Here is a 16,379-nt window from a genome sequence, read left to right as displayed (position 1 = left end):
TGGCTTCCCCCTTCCCATAACTTCCCTCCCACCCGCTACCCTCCCATCTCCTGCTCACTCTCACATTCCATTCACATCAAGATTCATTTTCAATTCTCTTTATATACAGGAGATTGACTTAGTATATATTAAGTAAAGATTTCAAGTTTGCACCCACACAGAAACATAAAGTGTAAAATACTGTTTCAGTACTAGTTATAGCATTAATTCACATTGAACAACACAATAAGGACAGAGATCCTACATGAGGAGTAAGTGCACAGTGACTCCTGTTGTTGACTTAACAAATTGACACTTTTGTTTATGGCAGCAGTAATCACCTGATAATCTTGTCATGAGTTGCCAAGGCTGTGGAAGCCTTCTGAGTTCGCCAACTTCAATCTTATTTTGACAAGGTCACAGTCAAAGTGGAAGTTCTCTCCTCCCTTCAGAGAAAGGTACCTCCTTCTTTGATGGCCCGTTCTTTCCACTGGGATCTCACTCACAGAGATCTTTAATTTAGTTGTGTTTTGTTTGTTTGTTTTTTGCCAGAGTGTCTTGGCTTTCCATGCCTAAAATACTCTCATGGATTCTTGAGCCAGATCCAAATGCCTTAAGGGCTAATTCTGGGGCCAGAGTGCTGTTTAGGACATCTGCCATTCTATGAGTAAGCTGTGTATCCCGCTTCCCATGGTGGATCGTTCTCTCCCTTTTTTACTCTATCAGTTAGTATTAGCAGACACTAGTCTTGTTTGTGTGATCCCTTTGACTCTTAGACCTATCAGTATGATCAATTGTGAACAGAAATTGATCACTTTGACTAGTAAGATGGCATTGGTACATGCCACCTTGATGGGATTGAATTGGAATCCCCTGGCACGTTTCTAACTCTACCATTTGGGGCAAGTCAGCTTGAGCTTGTCCCAAATTGTACATCTTCTCCCTCTCTTATTCCCACTCTTATATTTAACAGAGATCACTTTTCAGTTAAATTTAAACATGTAAGAATAATTGTGTGTTAATTATAGAGTTCAATCAATAGTATTAAGTAGAACAAAAAAATACTAAAAGGGATAAAGTATTAAGTTGTATATCAACAGTCATGACAAGGGCTGATCAAGTCACTGTTTCTCATAGTATCCCTTTCACTTCAACAGGTCTCCTTTTTGGTGCTTGGTTAGTTGTCACCGATCAGGGAGAACATATATTTGTCCCTTTGGAACTGGCTTATTTCACTCAGCATGATGTTTTCCAGATTCCTCCATTTTGTTACAAATGACCGGATTTCATTGTTTTTTTAGTGCTGTATTCTCTAGAGTACATGTCCCATAACTTCTTCATCCAGTCTACTGTTGATGGGCATTTAGGTTGATTCCAGGTCCTAGCTATTGTGAATTGAGCTGCAATAAACATTAAGGTGCAGACAGCTTTTTTGTTTGCCAATTTAATTTCCCTTGGGTAAATTCCAAGGAGTGGGATGGCTGGGTTGTATGGTAGGGTTATATGCAGGTTTCTGAGGAATCTCCAGACTGACTTCCATAGTGGCTTGACCAGTTTGCATTCCCACCAACAGTGGGTTAGTGTCCCTTTTTCCCCACATCCTCGCCAGCATCTGTTGTTGGTAGATTTCTGAATGTGAGCCATTCTAACCGGGGTGAGGTGAAACCTCATTGTGGTTTTGATTTGCATTTCCCTGATTGCTAGTGATCTTGAACATTTTTTCATGTGCCTGTTGGCCATTTGGATTTCCTCTTTTGACAAATGTCTATTGACAGCTAATCCTCTGCCTGGCGGCGCTAGCACACCAGGTTCTAGTCCCGGTCGGGGCGCCGGATTCTGTCCCAGTTGCCCCTCTTCCAGGCCAGCTCTCTGCTGTGGCCTGGGAGTGCAGTGGAGGATGGCCCAAGTGCTTGGGCCCTGCACCCCATGGGAGACCAGGAGAAGCACCTGGCTCCTGCCTTTGGATAGGCGCGGTGCGCCGGCCACGGCAGCCATTGGAGGGTGAACCAACGGCAAAAGGAAGACCTTTCTTTCTGTCTCTCTCTCACTGTCCACTCTGCCTGTCAAAAAATAAATAAATAAAACTTTAAAAAAGAAAAATGTCTATTGACATGACCTTGGGCCATCTCTTAAGTAGGTTGTTTGTTTTGTTGTTGTGGAGTTTCTTGATCTCTTTGTAGATCCTGGTTATTAATCCTTTATCTGTAGCATAGTTTGCAAATATTTTTTCCCATTATGTCAGTTGCCTCTTCACTCACCTGTTTCTTTTGCTGTTCAGAAACTTCTCAATTTGATGCAATCCCAATTGTTAATTTTGGTTTGACTGCCTGTGCTTCTGGAGTCTTTTCCAAGAAGTCTTTGCCGGTGAGTTCTCTCCCGCACCTTCAGTTTTTCACAGTCTCAGTTTATTAGCTCCACACATTCACTAGGTCCTAACATAATGGGGGTTGTTGGAGGAGAAGTGGGTGGAGACAGTGTGCAGAGGGTTAAGCCATCACCTGTGAAGCCAGGATCCCATATGGTTGCTTGGTCAAGTCCAGGCTGCTCCACTTCCAATACAGCTCCCTGCTAATGTGCCCTGCACCTGTGTGGGAAACCTGGAAGAAGCTCCTGGCTCCTGGCTTCGGTCTAGCCCAGCCCCGCTGTTGCGGCCATTGAGGAGTCAACCAGCAGATGGAAGACTGTCATTGTCATTCTTGTGTGTGTGTGTGTGTGTGTGTGTGTGACTCTGCCTTTCAAATAAATAATAGTTTAAAAAACATGACGACAATTATTGTTCCTTATTTTATTCCCTCTTCTACTAGCATGTAACAGAGTTGACTATTTCATTGTCATTGTTGTTGTTGTTTTTGTTTCTTGGCAACACAAAGCTTGTCTGACTTCTATTCTACTGATTGTTCCTTCTAAGTTCCCTGTGCTGACTTTGCTAAAGCCTTACTCTACGTAGATTTCTCTATTCCATAGTCTGAAATATCATTTTGATTCAGACTACTCTCAAATTCATATGTCCAGCTCTACCTCTTTCTCCAAAATCCTATGTCTGAAGTGGAAGAAGGGAAGAAAAAAGGACAAAAAGAAATGGAAAGAAGAATTTATGCAATTGTACTAGATATTAGTGATACAAAATGGATAAGACAAAATCCTTAATTATGACTAGCTTACATTGACCATTCTCCAACATATGGTCACTGGGTAGTTTTGTTCATGAATCTAAAGCCCCATCCTCTTTTCCTCTTTATAAATTTGGAAAGGCATTTTAAATATACTTTGGCCTATTTGAAAGTTAATGAGAAACAGGTGTATCACATAGAGGAAAACTGCTAGGAGGGGGATAGGCAAGGAATGTTTAAAAATAATCCAATATGTTTTCTCCTACCAAATAACTGCCAACAAGAGTATTAATCCTTTATAGAGTTTTTGCTAATGACTGGACTTTAAAACTATAACATAAAACGGTGTCTCTGTATGAGATAGTTATAATTCAAAAACACAGTAGAACATCTTAAATTGATAATTAATTGTGTGGACTGGAAGTAAACACTTAAAAGGGTAGTGGCAAGGCTGTAAGGTAGGATAATCATAGATCTCAAAAGAGAACAATACTTTAAGAATTTGAAGAATTCAGAATACAATTTTATTGAAAGCTGCAGAGTAGTAAAAACAAATTAGACAGTGAAAGAAAACTCTTATATAAGGAAAAGAAGAATAAAAATGAGTGCTTTGAAAGATTCCTGCTAGAAGAAAGCTTTACTTTTATAAGATATTTCCACCATGCCTTAATTTAGAATAGAGCTAGCAAGATTAAGCAAGATTAAGCCCAGGAATGTATTTAACCCATAATTGTCAAAACAAAAGTAACTAGGTGGCTCCTGTATGGAGAGTAAGTGATGATAGCAACCATCCTCAAAATAAGCACTTGGTGACTAAGGGATGCCAGAGTGAAGCTTTGATCGTAACACTCACCCGTAAGAGTTACACAAAAGGCAGGACTTGACTAGAACATCTGAAGCCACTGCTGCAGAAATCTTGGATGTAAACACTTAATCCACTATTTTATTTGGTAGGAGGAAAGGAATAGTTCATTTTTGTTCAGCAGAAGAATGAAGTTTTAAATGTAAAGGTTTACAATGTTATAACATGTCTCAGAACAAACCACCCAAATAACAACTGGAATAGGCTTGAAAGAAAAGCCAAGAGTGTTGGTTGTAAAATAACAGGAAAATTAGTAAGGAATAGCAAATTTATTTTGTAAGTTGAGAAGCTCATTCATTCATTTGTTCACAGAATATGTACTGATAAGCTGTAATGTACCATGAGTGTCCCTGACCTCTGGGAGCTCACGATGAAGAAAACTGACATTTAAACAAGCAACAGATGATGCATGCATCCGTATTTGTGTGTCTACATATCTGCCGTACAGAGACAGTCAGTATCTCGAGCACTGTTGGCAGACATCTTAGGTTGGAATCCACTTCCTAACTTGGGACCTTGGGTAAAAAAATTAGTTAACCTCTCTGTATCTCTGTTTCCTTGTCTATAAAGGATAATAATGGCAGACTGAGTTGCTGTGGCGGAAAAAAGTAAATCATGCCAACTATTGGGAACAGTACCTGACACTAATTACTCAAATGTTAGTTATTGTGATTTTTAATAGATGTGCATGGGGTCCGGCACAGTGGCGCAGCAGGTTAACACCCTGGACTAAAACGCCGGCATCCCATATTGATGCCGGTTCGAGACCCAGCTGCTCCACTTCCGATTCAGCTCTCTACTGTGGCCTGGGAAAGCAGTAGAAGATGGCCCAAGTCCTTGGGCCCCTGTACCCATGTGAGAGACCCAGAAGTAGCTCCTGGCTCCGGATTGGTGCAGTTCCAGCTGTTGCAGCCAATTGGGGAGTGAACCATCGGATGGAAGACCTCTCTCTCTGCCTCTCCTCTCTCTGTGTAACTCTTTCAAATAAATAAATAAATCTTTAAAAAATAGATATGCATGGAGTTAGATACTACAAATGGATTACAGATGACAGAGTAATGATCATATACTTATCTATTTGAATACATCTAGCAAATTCTTATAATGAAAATTTTATTTTTTTCTCTTTTTCAAATATTCTACAAATGTTTGAGTATCTAACACATATAAGGAATGAGGTTAGATAATGGATAGGGTAATAAAGGTGTATGAGACATAATCATCTTTCTTATGGGAAATTAAATTTCTGAAATTAAAATTAAATTCTGAAATTAATTAAATTTCTGAAATTAAAAAATATAGGGGATATTCTGCTTGCTAATGTTTGAGATCTTACATAGTAGTTCAGTGAAGAAGCTGATACCTGCTCAGGCCCTTCTGATTGGCCAATATACACTCAAAGATCTATCCCATTTTTCTCTTACTGTCACTATCAATGCCCTTTTTGAAATCTTCAGTTTCAGCATACTCTCCTCTGATGACAGCCATTTGCTCTCCCAGTTCTCTGTCCTTTATTCGCAAGACACATGCTCATTAAGGCTACAAATTGTTCAGCTCTGCTTTGTGATGCTGCCTTTTCTCCACTTTCACGGTTTCTGTCCTTACTACGCAGCCTGGATTAACAGGTGACATCAATGACTATCTACAGGCACCTGCCATATTCTCATCCCTTTATTCTTCCTAAGTCCTAATTTTTTTAATCTCCAAACTTCTGATCATTTCAGTTTTCTGTTCCCAAACCACTTTCTGGTAAGTCCTACTCATGAAATAGTAGTTTTCTGCCTGTGATCTTCAGTGGGGTATGTGGCTCATTCAGTAAACAGCTCCCTCTTCCATTTCCCACAGTAGCGTCTCCGAACTGTCACTATTCTCCTTGGTCTCCTCCAAACCTTTTTGTTCTCAATAAATGAAAACACTTTCAATGTCACAGAAGAAACTGAACCCACAGGACATGAATATTCCTAATTCCTTACTCTACATACAGTAACTCATCTATTTTCATTGTGGGAGGTTGATCCTACCATGTGTGCTTTTAACAATATTGTCACATTCAAATCTCACAGCTTTTGTGCTCATATTATATAATTTTAGCATCTCCCTCTATACAGTCATCCCTCTGTGTACATGGTGGATTGCTTCCAGGACCCTCCACAGACACCAAAGTCTGCAGATTCTCAATCTCTTCTATTAAATGGTGTAGTTCCTGAACATAACCTATGCACACCCTACATCTAGATTATTTATAATGCCTACTACAATGTAAATGCTATGTAATCAGTTGTACACAGTATTATTTAGGGAATAATGGCAAAGACAAAAAAGTTAGTACTTGTTTAGTATAGATGCAATATTTTTTTTTGACAGGCAGAGTTAGACAGTGAGGGAGACAGAGAGAAAGGTCTTCCTTCCGTTGTTGGTTCACCCCCCCAAAATGGCCACTACAGTCGGTGTGCTGTGCAGATCTGAAGCCAGGAGCCAGATGCAATATTTTTTAAAAAAATTCTGACCTCGGGTTGGTTGAACCCACATATGTGCAGCTCATTCTTATAGAAAGCCAAGAGTATAAGCATCTTATCCACATCCTAAAAACAAGTTTACATCCTCAATTAAAAACTGTCTCTAGGCCAGCACCGCAGCTCAATAGGCTAATCCTCTGCCTGCGGCGCCGGCACACGGGGTTCAAGTCCTGGTCGGGGCGCTGGATTCTGTCCCAGTTGCCCCTCTTCCAGGCCAGCTCTTTGCTATGGCCCGAGAAGGCAGTGGAGGATGGCCCAAGTGCTTGGGCCCTGCACCCCATGGGAGACCAGGAGAAGCACCTGGCTCCTGGCTTCGGATCAGCGAGGTGCGCCGGCTGCGGCAGCCATTGTGGGGTGAACCAACGGCAAAGGAAGACCTTTCTCTCTGTCTCTTTCACTGTCCACTCTGTCAAAAAAAAAAAAAAAAGAACCGTCTCTGGTTCTTCAAAATTCTCACTAGGTCATCCTCTTTAGCATGTTCCTTCGTTTAATTGACAAACTGCAGGGAAAAAAAAAAGTGTATGTCCTTAATTTTCTCCCCTTTTTGCTGTTTACTTCTCTTCCTGTCAGCCTCAGCTACTCCACTAAAAATGGCGCTGACAAAGATCAGCAACATCTCTATGTCAGGCAGGTCCCTGGCAGGAGACAGACAGCAGACAGCAAAGCTATGACTGAAGGGAGGTAAATGAAGAGTCTAACAAGGGAAGGTTTAGGACAAACAGCAGGACAGAGTGACTACAAACCACAGGCCCTGAGAGGCCCAAGGAAGCTTTAGCTTTTAAGAGAGAAACATTGGCCCTGCCCATCCGTGGCCCGGAAGATAGAGAGCTGGTGTAGTAAATAAGCTGGGCTCCCTCTTACCCTGCTTGCCTATTTTTCCTCAGTCTCTCATTGTCCAAACCAAATGGATGTCAGAGGGCAAGGCATCTCTCCTGATGATCAGCATTGCTTGGACACAAAGCAAGATGGAAAAGTCAGAAAGTGGATCTCGAGAGGCAAACACAGGACACCCACACAATCACCTCACCACAGCACACATCAGACCGACAGTCCACATCTTACATGACCACTCCCAAACTCAGTCTTTCCTCACCTGGCTTTCAGGATACCAGTCCAGATTCTTCTCTGCTTCTGTGACCATTCTTTCTTAGTTATTATCTTCTGACCTTTCTTTCTTGGCCAAGAAAGAAAAAGTGTATTATGAAAAGAACTATCCAGAGATTTTTTTTTAATTTTGCATCAAAATAAACTTATTTTAATTCCATTTTCCATGAACTTTTTGAAGTCCCCTTCTGAAACTCACCACTATTGACATTTTGGGCCAGTTAACTCTTTGTTGTGGGGAGTTGTACTATACATTGTAGGGTCTTAGCAGTATCCCTGGCCTCTGCCCACTAGGTAGCTGCCAGTGGCACTCCTCCCCCAATTATGACAATTAAAACTGTTTTCAGACATGGTCAAGCCAGACATGGTCTTCCGGGAGGTAAAATCACCCCTAATCAAGAATCATTTACCGCTATATACAAATATGTATCATCTGCTTCCTGAGTTACATGTGAATGGGATTTAATTGCCATCAGCAGAGGCAGGCATTGTGGTGCAGCAAATTAAGCTCACATCCCACATCAGAATGCTGGGATCAAGCCCCACCTCTGCTTCCAATCTAGCTTTCAGCTAATGCACTGGGGAGGCAACAGTTGATGGCCCAAGTATTTGGGTTCCTTTCACCCGCAGGGGAAGTCCAAATGGAGTTTCTGGCTCCTAGCTTTAGCCTGGCCCAGCCTGCACTGTAGCAGGCATTTGGAGAGTGAACCAGAAGATGGAAGACCTCTCTCTCTCCACCCTTTTCTCCTCTCTCTGTGTCTCTCCTTCCATTCTTGTCACTCTGCCTTTCAAATAAATAAATAAATCATCAAAAATAATTACCATCATCAGTCACTAGGACTATTGCAAGCATTTCCTGGCTTCACAAGAACACCAGACTGATCTATAACAGATTGTCCAGTGGGTGAGGGAATCCCAAGGCTATCAGCCGCAGAGCTGAAAGTCTTCTTGGAATATCTATAAGACAAATGAAGAGAAGTGGAACTGTACGAATGTTCTGCCTACCTTCCAAAATAGTTGGGGATAAAGACACCCTTCTGATGACCTATGACTTATGGGTGTGAATTAACTATTTACAGAAATACTGGGTCTCCCATTGTAAAGATATTCTTTCAAAAGAACATAAATGCAACAGCAACATTTCTTTAGTCAATATTCAAGACTTTGATCTGTAATTAAAAGTTTTAAACCTTAAAGAGACATAAAGACTACAACAGTATTGACAAATTAAAGATATGCAGCTTTTATTTAAAAAGTTATTATTTTCTAAAACAATTGGACTTCAAAATTTTTAATATAGAATAATTATTTTCCCTTTCTTTTTCAAGATAGGCAATTTTTCAACAACCCTTGTGCCTTAATATGAAAATTTTGAAAATTTATTTAAGAACAAGTACATTTGTATCAGGTAGTTGTTTATATGCCTTGTTATGAAAATAAAATACTTCATGAGTAAGATAAATATTAAATATAAAATTCCTGAAAAAGCATAAAAAGCCAAATACTACATAAGTTTTGTATTATTAAAGAATTTGTGTGAAGGCCATCAGTACTGTGGAACACCAGCTTCGGAGGTCCCAAACACCATCAAGACATTTTTTATAGTGTGTACACAAGCAAATATTCCTTGACGTATGGTGGGGTTACATCCCAAAAACACTTCACAGGCTGAAAACCATAGCTGAAGCGCATCAAGTACATTTAACCTACCAAACACCACAGCTTAGCAACACGGTGCCCTGCAGAATGTCTGTCAGCGTTCCCCTCACCCCGACATGGCTCTCGAGCAGCTGTGCTGCACAGCATCACACTGCAAATCACCAGTCCAGGGAAGATCAAAAGCATGGTTTCTACTGAACACCTATCACTTTCACACCATTATAAATAAAAAACTGTTAAGTTTAATCATCATTAAGTTGGGGACCATCTTATAACAATTTCATAAGTTTCCTCACTTGGAAGAACTGTGGGGACACAAGTGTCCTATCAGGTAAGCAGGGCAGTGTTTTTAATATGTTCTAGTCAAAGATGGAGAAATTGAAGTGTGTGTGGTTAGCTGACTTGTCCAGATTTACGCAAATAAAAAGATGTGGATTCCAACCTAACCTTGGGCCTCCCAGTCCTACTAGCTATGCTTTCTACATTACATCATACTTACCTAGCAGTTACCAACACAAAGAATTCATTAAGAAACGAAGCTGGAATTCTCTATATCTGAATTAATAAACTTCAGATCTGTATGTAAATTCTGCAGGAAAAACAAAACAAAACAAAGTTGCTGGCATCAGTAAATCCAACAACCAGTACAATGGGCTGTTGAAGACAGCAAAACCAGGTTTAGTAATTTCAGTTTTCAATTATGGATTTTTATTATTTGGGCATAACAACTGAAAAAAGCATTAAATTTGATCTTTACTGAAACTCTCAGCCATACCATAACAATTTCAAAAGTCTGTTTATCTTTCAGGGATTTTTTTGCCAATATACAAGAAAATATTCATAAAAATTCATTTTTCATAAAACCAAGTATTTCATCCCAGTCTGTTTTCTCAAAGTGTTCATTCCCTTCTCTCAATCCTATAGCCAATACTAGCTTGATTTAATTATCTCAAAAAACAATTGCTTATTTTTAAATGTTTCCATCTATTCATTGCTGACAATACATAATTATCTCCCCTACAGGAATCCTATTCTGACAAATTGGATGCCCTTTCAACAAACAATGATACGGGCTGGCGCAGTGCATAGAGTGTAAAGCTGCAGCCTGCAGTGCCAGCATCCCACATGGGCACCAGTTTGAGTCCTGGCTGCTCCACTTACGATTCAGCTCTCTGCTATGGCCTGGGGAAGCAGTAGAAGATGTGTGTCCTAAAATATGTACAGTAAAAATTGATAGAACACAGAAACTGCCCATCTACCACCAGAAATTTCAGGACAGTTCTTTCCATCTATGTGATAACAAGTAACAAAAACTAGTGTCTATGTGAGTATTGACCATATAAAAGCTTGAAGTAAATGAATGGCATATATAAAACGCTATAACCAATAATTAGTGAAATAACCACTTTTTTCCCCTCTAAAACACAAGGAATATTTTCAGAAGTTAATAATAAAGGAGGACACTATAACACATCACATTTTAGCGCCATAATGCAATTAAGTACAAATAATATGCATATTTGTTATTAATAACAAATAAATACATACCCCTCAATAATTTGTTAAAACTGAAAATTTTAAAAAACATTTATAAAAACTTCTGTGACACAGCAAAAAGAAAAACATTATTTAAAACACAAATTAAGAAATGGGTATTTGGCTTAGCAGTTAAGATGCCAGTTGAGATGTCTGTGAAATAAATTGTAGAGCCTGAGTTCCAATATTGACTGTGGCTCCTAACTCTAGCTGACTCATGCTAACGCAGACAGATTCTAAGGAGGATTCTAAGGAGTAGCAGAAACTTGATGGCTCAAGTCATTGAGTTCTTGCCTCCCATGAGAGACTGGCATTTGAGTTCCCAGATCTCAGCTTCAGCTGGCCAAGCTCAAGCTATTTATGGGCATTCAGAAGAGTAAACTGGAGTTCTCTGTATCTCTATCTATCTCTATCTCCATCATCTCTATCTCTATCTTTATTTCTATCTGTATCTCAAAATTCAGGGTGCTCAAATAAGTAAATAAAAATTTTTTAAATGTCTAAAAAACATAAATTACAAAAGAAGACTTAAAATAAGTGTCCTGGGTGTCTAACTTCCAAAGTTAGGAAAATAAGATAAACCAACAAAATTTTAAAAATGAAGAAATAAGCCGGCGCCGTGGCTCAATAGGCTAATCCTCCACCTTGCGGCGCCGGCACACCGGGTTCGAGTCCCGGTTGGGGCGCCGGATTCTGTCCCGGTTGCCCCTCTTCCAGGCCAGCTCTCTGCTATGGCCAGGGAGTGCAGTGGAGGATGGCCCAGGTGCTTGGGCCCTGCACCCCATGGGAGACCAGGAAAAGCACCTGGCTCCTGGCTCCTGCCAGGATCAGCGCGGTGCGCCGGCTGCAGCGGCGGCCATTGGAGGGTGAACCAACGGCAAAAAGGAAGACCTTTCTCTCTCTGTCTCTCTCTCACTGTCCACTCTGCCTGTCAAAAAAAAAAAAAAAAAAAAAAAAAAAAAAAATGAAGAAATAAATATAAGCATAAATCAATGATATATAACTTGATAGGCAGATTCCACAATGCCAAAGGTGGGTCTTTAAAAGACTAAAAGAGTAGAGAAATACCTGCTAGATTGATGGGGCATAGTGAAGGTAGGAGTGGGAGAGGAGAGATGTAAATAAACATAAGGAATGGCCAGCGCCACGGCTTACTAGGCTAATCATCCGCCTTGCGGCGCCAGCACATCGGGTTCTAGTCCCAGTCGGGGTGCCGGATTCTGTCCCAGTTGCCCCTCTTCCAGGCCAGCTCTCTGCTATGGCCAGGGAGTGCAGTGGAGGATGGCCCAAGTGCTTGGGCCCTGAACCCCATGGGAGACCAGGAGAAGCACCCGGTTCCTGCCTTCGGATCGGCGCAGTGCCCCGACCACGGCGGCCATTGGAGGGTGAACCAACAGCAAAAAGGAAGACCTTTCTCTCTGTCTCTCTCTCTCACTGTCCACTCTGCGTGTCAAAATAAATAAATAAATAAACAAACAAACATAAGGAATTTAAAAAATATATGCACAGATGAAGGTGAGACTAAAAAATGAAGATACATTATAAGCAACTTAACACCAACAAACTTGAAAATAGACAATGTGGGATATTTTCTAGAAAAATACAACCATACTAATTTAAGAAAAAAAGAAATTCTGAGACTAGAAAAGAAACCAGAACAGAACATTTTAAAATACTACTTCCCAAAAAATACATCTAGATGTATTCAAAAGTTAATTCTATCAAGCTGATAAGAAATAAATCATTTTGTAAAGTGTTGTTCAGAGAACAAAAACAATAATCACAGCTCATTACTAAACTTGCATAACTGTGGGGCCAGTGCTGTAGGGCAGAGGATTAGGCTGACATCTGCAGCACTGGCATCCTACATGGGCACCAGTTCAAGTCCCAGCTGCTCCACTTCCGATTCAACTCCCTGCTAATGGCCTGGAAAAGCAGATGGCCCCATTGCTTCAGTGCTTGCACCCATGTGGGAGACCTAGAAGAACCTCCTGGTTCCTAGCTTGGGCCTGGGCCAGCCTTGGCTATTGTGGTCATTTGGGGAGTGAACCAGCAGGTAAGATCTCTCTCTTCTCCTCCCCTCCCCTCCCCTCCCCTCTCTTCCTGTCCTGTCCTCTCCTCTCTTCTCCTCCCCTCCCCTCCCCTCTCCTCTCTTCTCTTCTCTTCTCTCTCTTTCAAACAAGTAAGTAAATCTTTGAACTAGTATAATCTTGATACCAAAACTGGGAAATGACAGACTAATGTCACTTCTGATACAGATGCCAAGATTCTAAATAAAATATTAGCAAATAAAATGCAACACTTTATGTAAAAGATGAAACCTGACCAAGTTGGATTTATTGCAGGAATACAAGGCCACAGCTACAGTTTGTGTTCCTCCTCTAGTAGTGATGTCTTTTGCTGCTGGCAGCACTGCCTAGGCCCCCTCCAAGAGCAGCTACCCAAAGCTTTCACAAATGCAGTAACTACTCTCTCAGACTACATGAGCCAAATCGTCTGTCCATCATGCGCAGAAACCAACCATCTCAACTACAATGAGACTAAAGCAGCCCTGATTCTTAACCTTGCACTTCTTTATCACAGCATCCAACATGCAAGCTTTCCTGCCACCCCTTCTCTGCCCCTTCCCACAACCTGCTCCTTGCCCATTCCCAGTTAGCCCTTTGCCATAAAACTCTGCTGAGCCCTAATCCCCATCACAATCTGCAATGCCAAGCTCTCTGAAATCAGCACATTTCCCGTAATTTTTACCGTTTTCTCTGAGGATTCCTTCCATAGTTCTACCATAACTAAAACCCGGCTCTTCAAAGAAAGTACATTTTTTTCCCTTTAATAGCTTTCAAATGGTGACTGTGTATTATTTCACTCTGAACACTCTCCCTTGCCATGGATCATTATTCCCACGGACTCTATAAAGATCTTTTGTATATTTAAGGCTCATGCTATTTGTGTGTAGCACTTTCTTCTCACCTTATGTCAACTCTTGGCCAATAGCTCCCTTGCTTTAGAGTCCAATTTCCCATCTCTGAGGAATCTTACACTCATATGTTCTTAGTTCTGTACAGTCATCCTCTCTTACTTCTACATGATTGTTTCATCCTTATCATTCGCTTTAATATGTATATGCCAACAGCCAGTAGGTATAGCAAGTCCCTTTCCTGAACTTCAGCTTCTCAATTGTTAAAGGTCTGATAAAAGTGAAATTACTTTGTAAATTATAAAGCAACATTTAATAAGATTTAACATTGTTAGAATTCATTCCAAGCTAAAGATCAAGAGAATTAACTGACTTCCCAAGGGTTTATTATATCTTATTTGGCAGACCTAGGGATATAACTCAAATATCCATAATTAATAATTAAAAACTTGAAATATTTTCAGTAATGCTACCTTGAAAGCACAGAAAAATTTTACTAAAACGTTTAACTATTTTTGTTCAGAGAAATACTGCAATCTATCATCTCAGCTTATTGACATTCAGAATTTTAATCACAGGGTTAGGCATCTGGTGTATCTAAACGAAATTGGATTTGACTAAAATAGAACATAAGACCTGATTAAACTACCTTCATCCCTATCATTAAGATCTCCTTCACAATTATGTAAACGAAATATCTCCTCAACACACTGAACAAACCAAGTGAAGGAGATTTTTTTCCTAAAATGTCACATTTTTTAACTAAGAAGTTTTCTACAGGGCTCTTTTGAAATCAGAATTTCAGAAGTTCCATGGTATAGTAAAAAAAATAGCTTTATTTGATGGCTCTAAGTATATTTTTAAGATGTTTTTCAAACATGAAAAAATAAGGAGTAATATATTCTGATTATTGAGACAAAAATAATTACTGGTTCATATATCTACCGTTCTTAACTATATGTGCTTCTGGATAATACTTAATGAGTATTTCAATCCTATCCATCAAATTTGAATCTACTTAATAAAACTTTGCTCTGCTTACAATGTATTATATAAATGCAATGGGATAATGAACATGAAGACACTTCTAAAATGGCAAAAGCAGAAACAAATTATCACTTTTACTCACCTTTTATCCTTTGTCCTTCATAATTACTAAGTGAAAACCGATTAACATTAGTTTACTTTTGTGTAAAGATTATAAACTTTGTAAGAACTCAGTGCATATTTATTAGCATACTTGATTTTCCCAGTGTATCAGCATAAAGATAAAATGAAGGACAATTTGTACAAATTTATTGTGTATTACTTTAGACAAACTTAATGAAGTTCCTTTTAATGGAATTCAACCATGATGTTCATATTGTGAGAAATGCATGCACATGTTGTACAGTCATGTGAGGGGGAATCAGATAAACTGTTAAACTTGTGGACAAGCAGAAGTCTCAGTCAACATGTGGCACAGAAGTATCTCCCAGCTAAGTCAGCAGATTTCCATCTATCCACAGAATCATGCAATTTAATGATTATGGAAAGCCACTACATTTTGAGGTTGTTCTAGAGTACAATTAGCCAAAATAGAAAATGGTACCAAGAAGTAGGATTCTCCAGGCACAAACTCAGAATATGTAGCCTTAACTTTGGAAGTGAGTAGGATATGGGAAGCTTTAGGGCTTTCTGGAAACAGTGGTAGCCAGAAGAATGGGGAGGAAATTAAAAGGCAACCCTTGTTATGAAAGGCAACACTTCAGATCTGCTAGAATGTAAAAGGCAAAGCCAATTAGTTTGTGGAAATTGCTTAAGAGATAAACTAATAAGTTTGCTTATCCAGTTAATCCTGAAAATGTCAATTGACTTTCTATGATCAAACAAGAGAAGAGAAAAATGAACTAAAGAAATCGTTTCATGTTGGAGCAAAATTTATAAGAGCTATAAATGTCCAGAACATCTTTTCCCTGAAAAAAGACAAACCTGAGGGCAAAGACTAAACCCAGGGAGTTCCTAATCATAGAATATAAGGATGCAACTGTAATACTCTCTTAAGACCTCAGAAATATGTAAGTTAGTAGCTTACGGATCTCATAGGTAAAGACTTTTAAGAATCTTATAGACACAGTTTGCAAATCACTCAGCTAGACAATGAATAGATACGTTTCTTAGGAGTATTGTTCCTCAACTACTGACTCCTAGATCAAAGCAGACTTTTGAAGATCCATAGGTTTGGCTACACTGGAATGTATTACAATTCAATTCAAAGGAAACAAGAGATGTCTTAAAAGGAATTACGTCATCTTAACTAAAGGGATAGACTCAGTTTAAAAATGAAGACACTCTGACCCCTGACCTTCATAAAATACAAAGCAGTTTGGGGGCCGGTGCTGGGTTGTAGTGGGTAAAGCTGCTGCCAGCAGTGCCGGCATCCCATATGGGCACTGGTTCAAAACCCTGCTGCTCCTCTTCCGATCCAGCTCTCTGCTATGGCCAGGGAAAGCAGTGGAAAATGGCCCAAGGCCTTGGGCCCTTGAACCCTTGTGGGAGACCCGGAAGAAACTCCTTTCCTGGTTTCAGATCAGTGCAGCTCTGGCCCTTGTGGCCAACTGGGGAGTGAACCAACGGATGGAAGACACCCCTCTCTGTCTGTCTCTCTCTGCCTCTCCTTCTGTATGACTTTCAAATAAATCAATCTTAAAAAAAAA

At 40.0% G+C, this 16,379-nt stretch overlaps 1 long non-coding RNA gene across 2 annotated transcripts in view; it reads right to left on the bottom strand.

The window, feature by feature from the left end:
• Nucleotides 1–11,738, bottom strand: part of LOC103351062 (uncharacterized) — a 28,542-nt gene extending 16,804 nt beyond the window's left edge. The window contains exons 1-4 of one of the 2 annotated variants that reach the window (XR_518856.5): nucleotides 9,730–11,738; nucleotides 8,394–8,528; nucleotides 7,561–7,641; nucleotides 7,329–7,415 (exon numbers count right to left, since the gene is read on the bottom strand). This is a non-coding gene — a long non-coding RNA (uncharacterized LOC103351062). The remainder of the gene's footprint in view (nucleotides 1–7,328; nucleotides 7,416–7,560; nucleotides 7,642–8,393; nucleotides 8,529–9,729) is intronic. The other variant, XR_016219457.1, reaches the window with a different exon arrangement.
• Nucleotides 11,739–16,379: the final 4,641 nt, after the last annotated feature.

This window comes from Oryctolagus cuniculus, chromosome 13 (genome assembly GCF_051225735.1).
Source record: "Oryctolagus cuniculus isolate XC-2025 breed Fujian yellow rabbit chromosome 13, ASM5122573v1, whole genome shotgun sequence".
NCBI lineage: Eukaryota > Metazoa > Chordata > Mammalia > Lagomorpha > Leporidae > Oryctolagus > Oryctolagus cuniculus.
The sequence above is the reverse complement of the archived record's forward strand: the minus strand, read 5'-3'. Positions and strand labels throughout refer to the sequence as shown.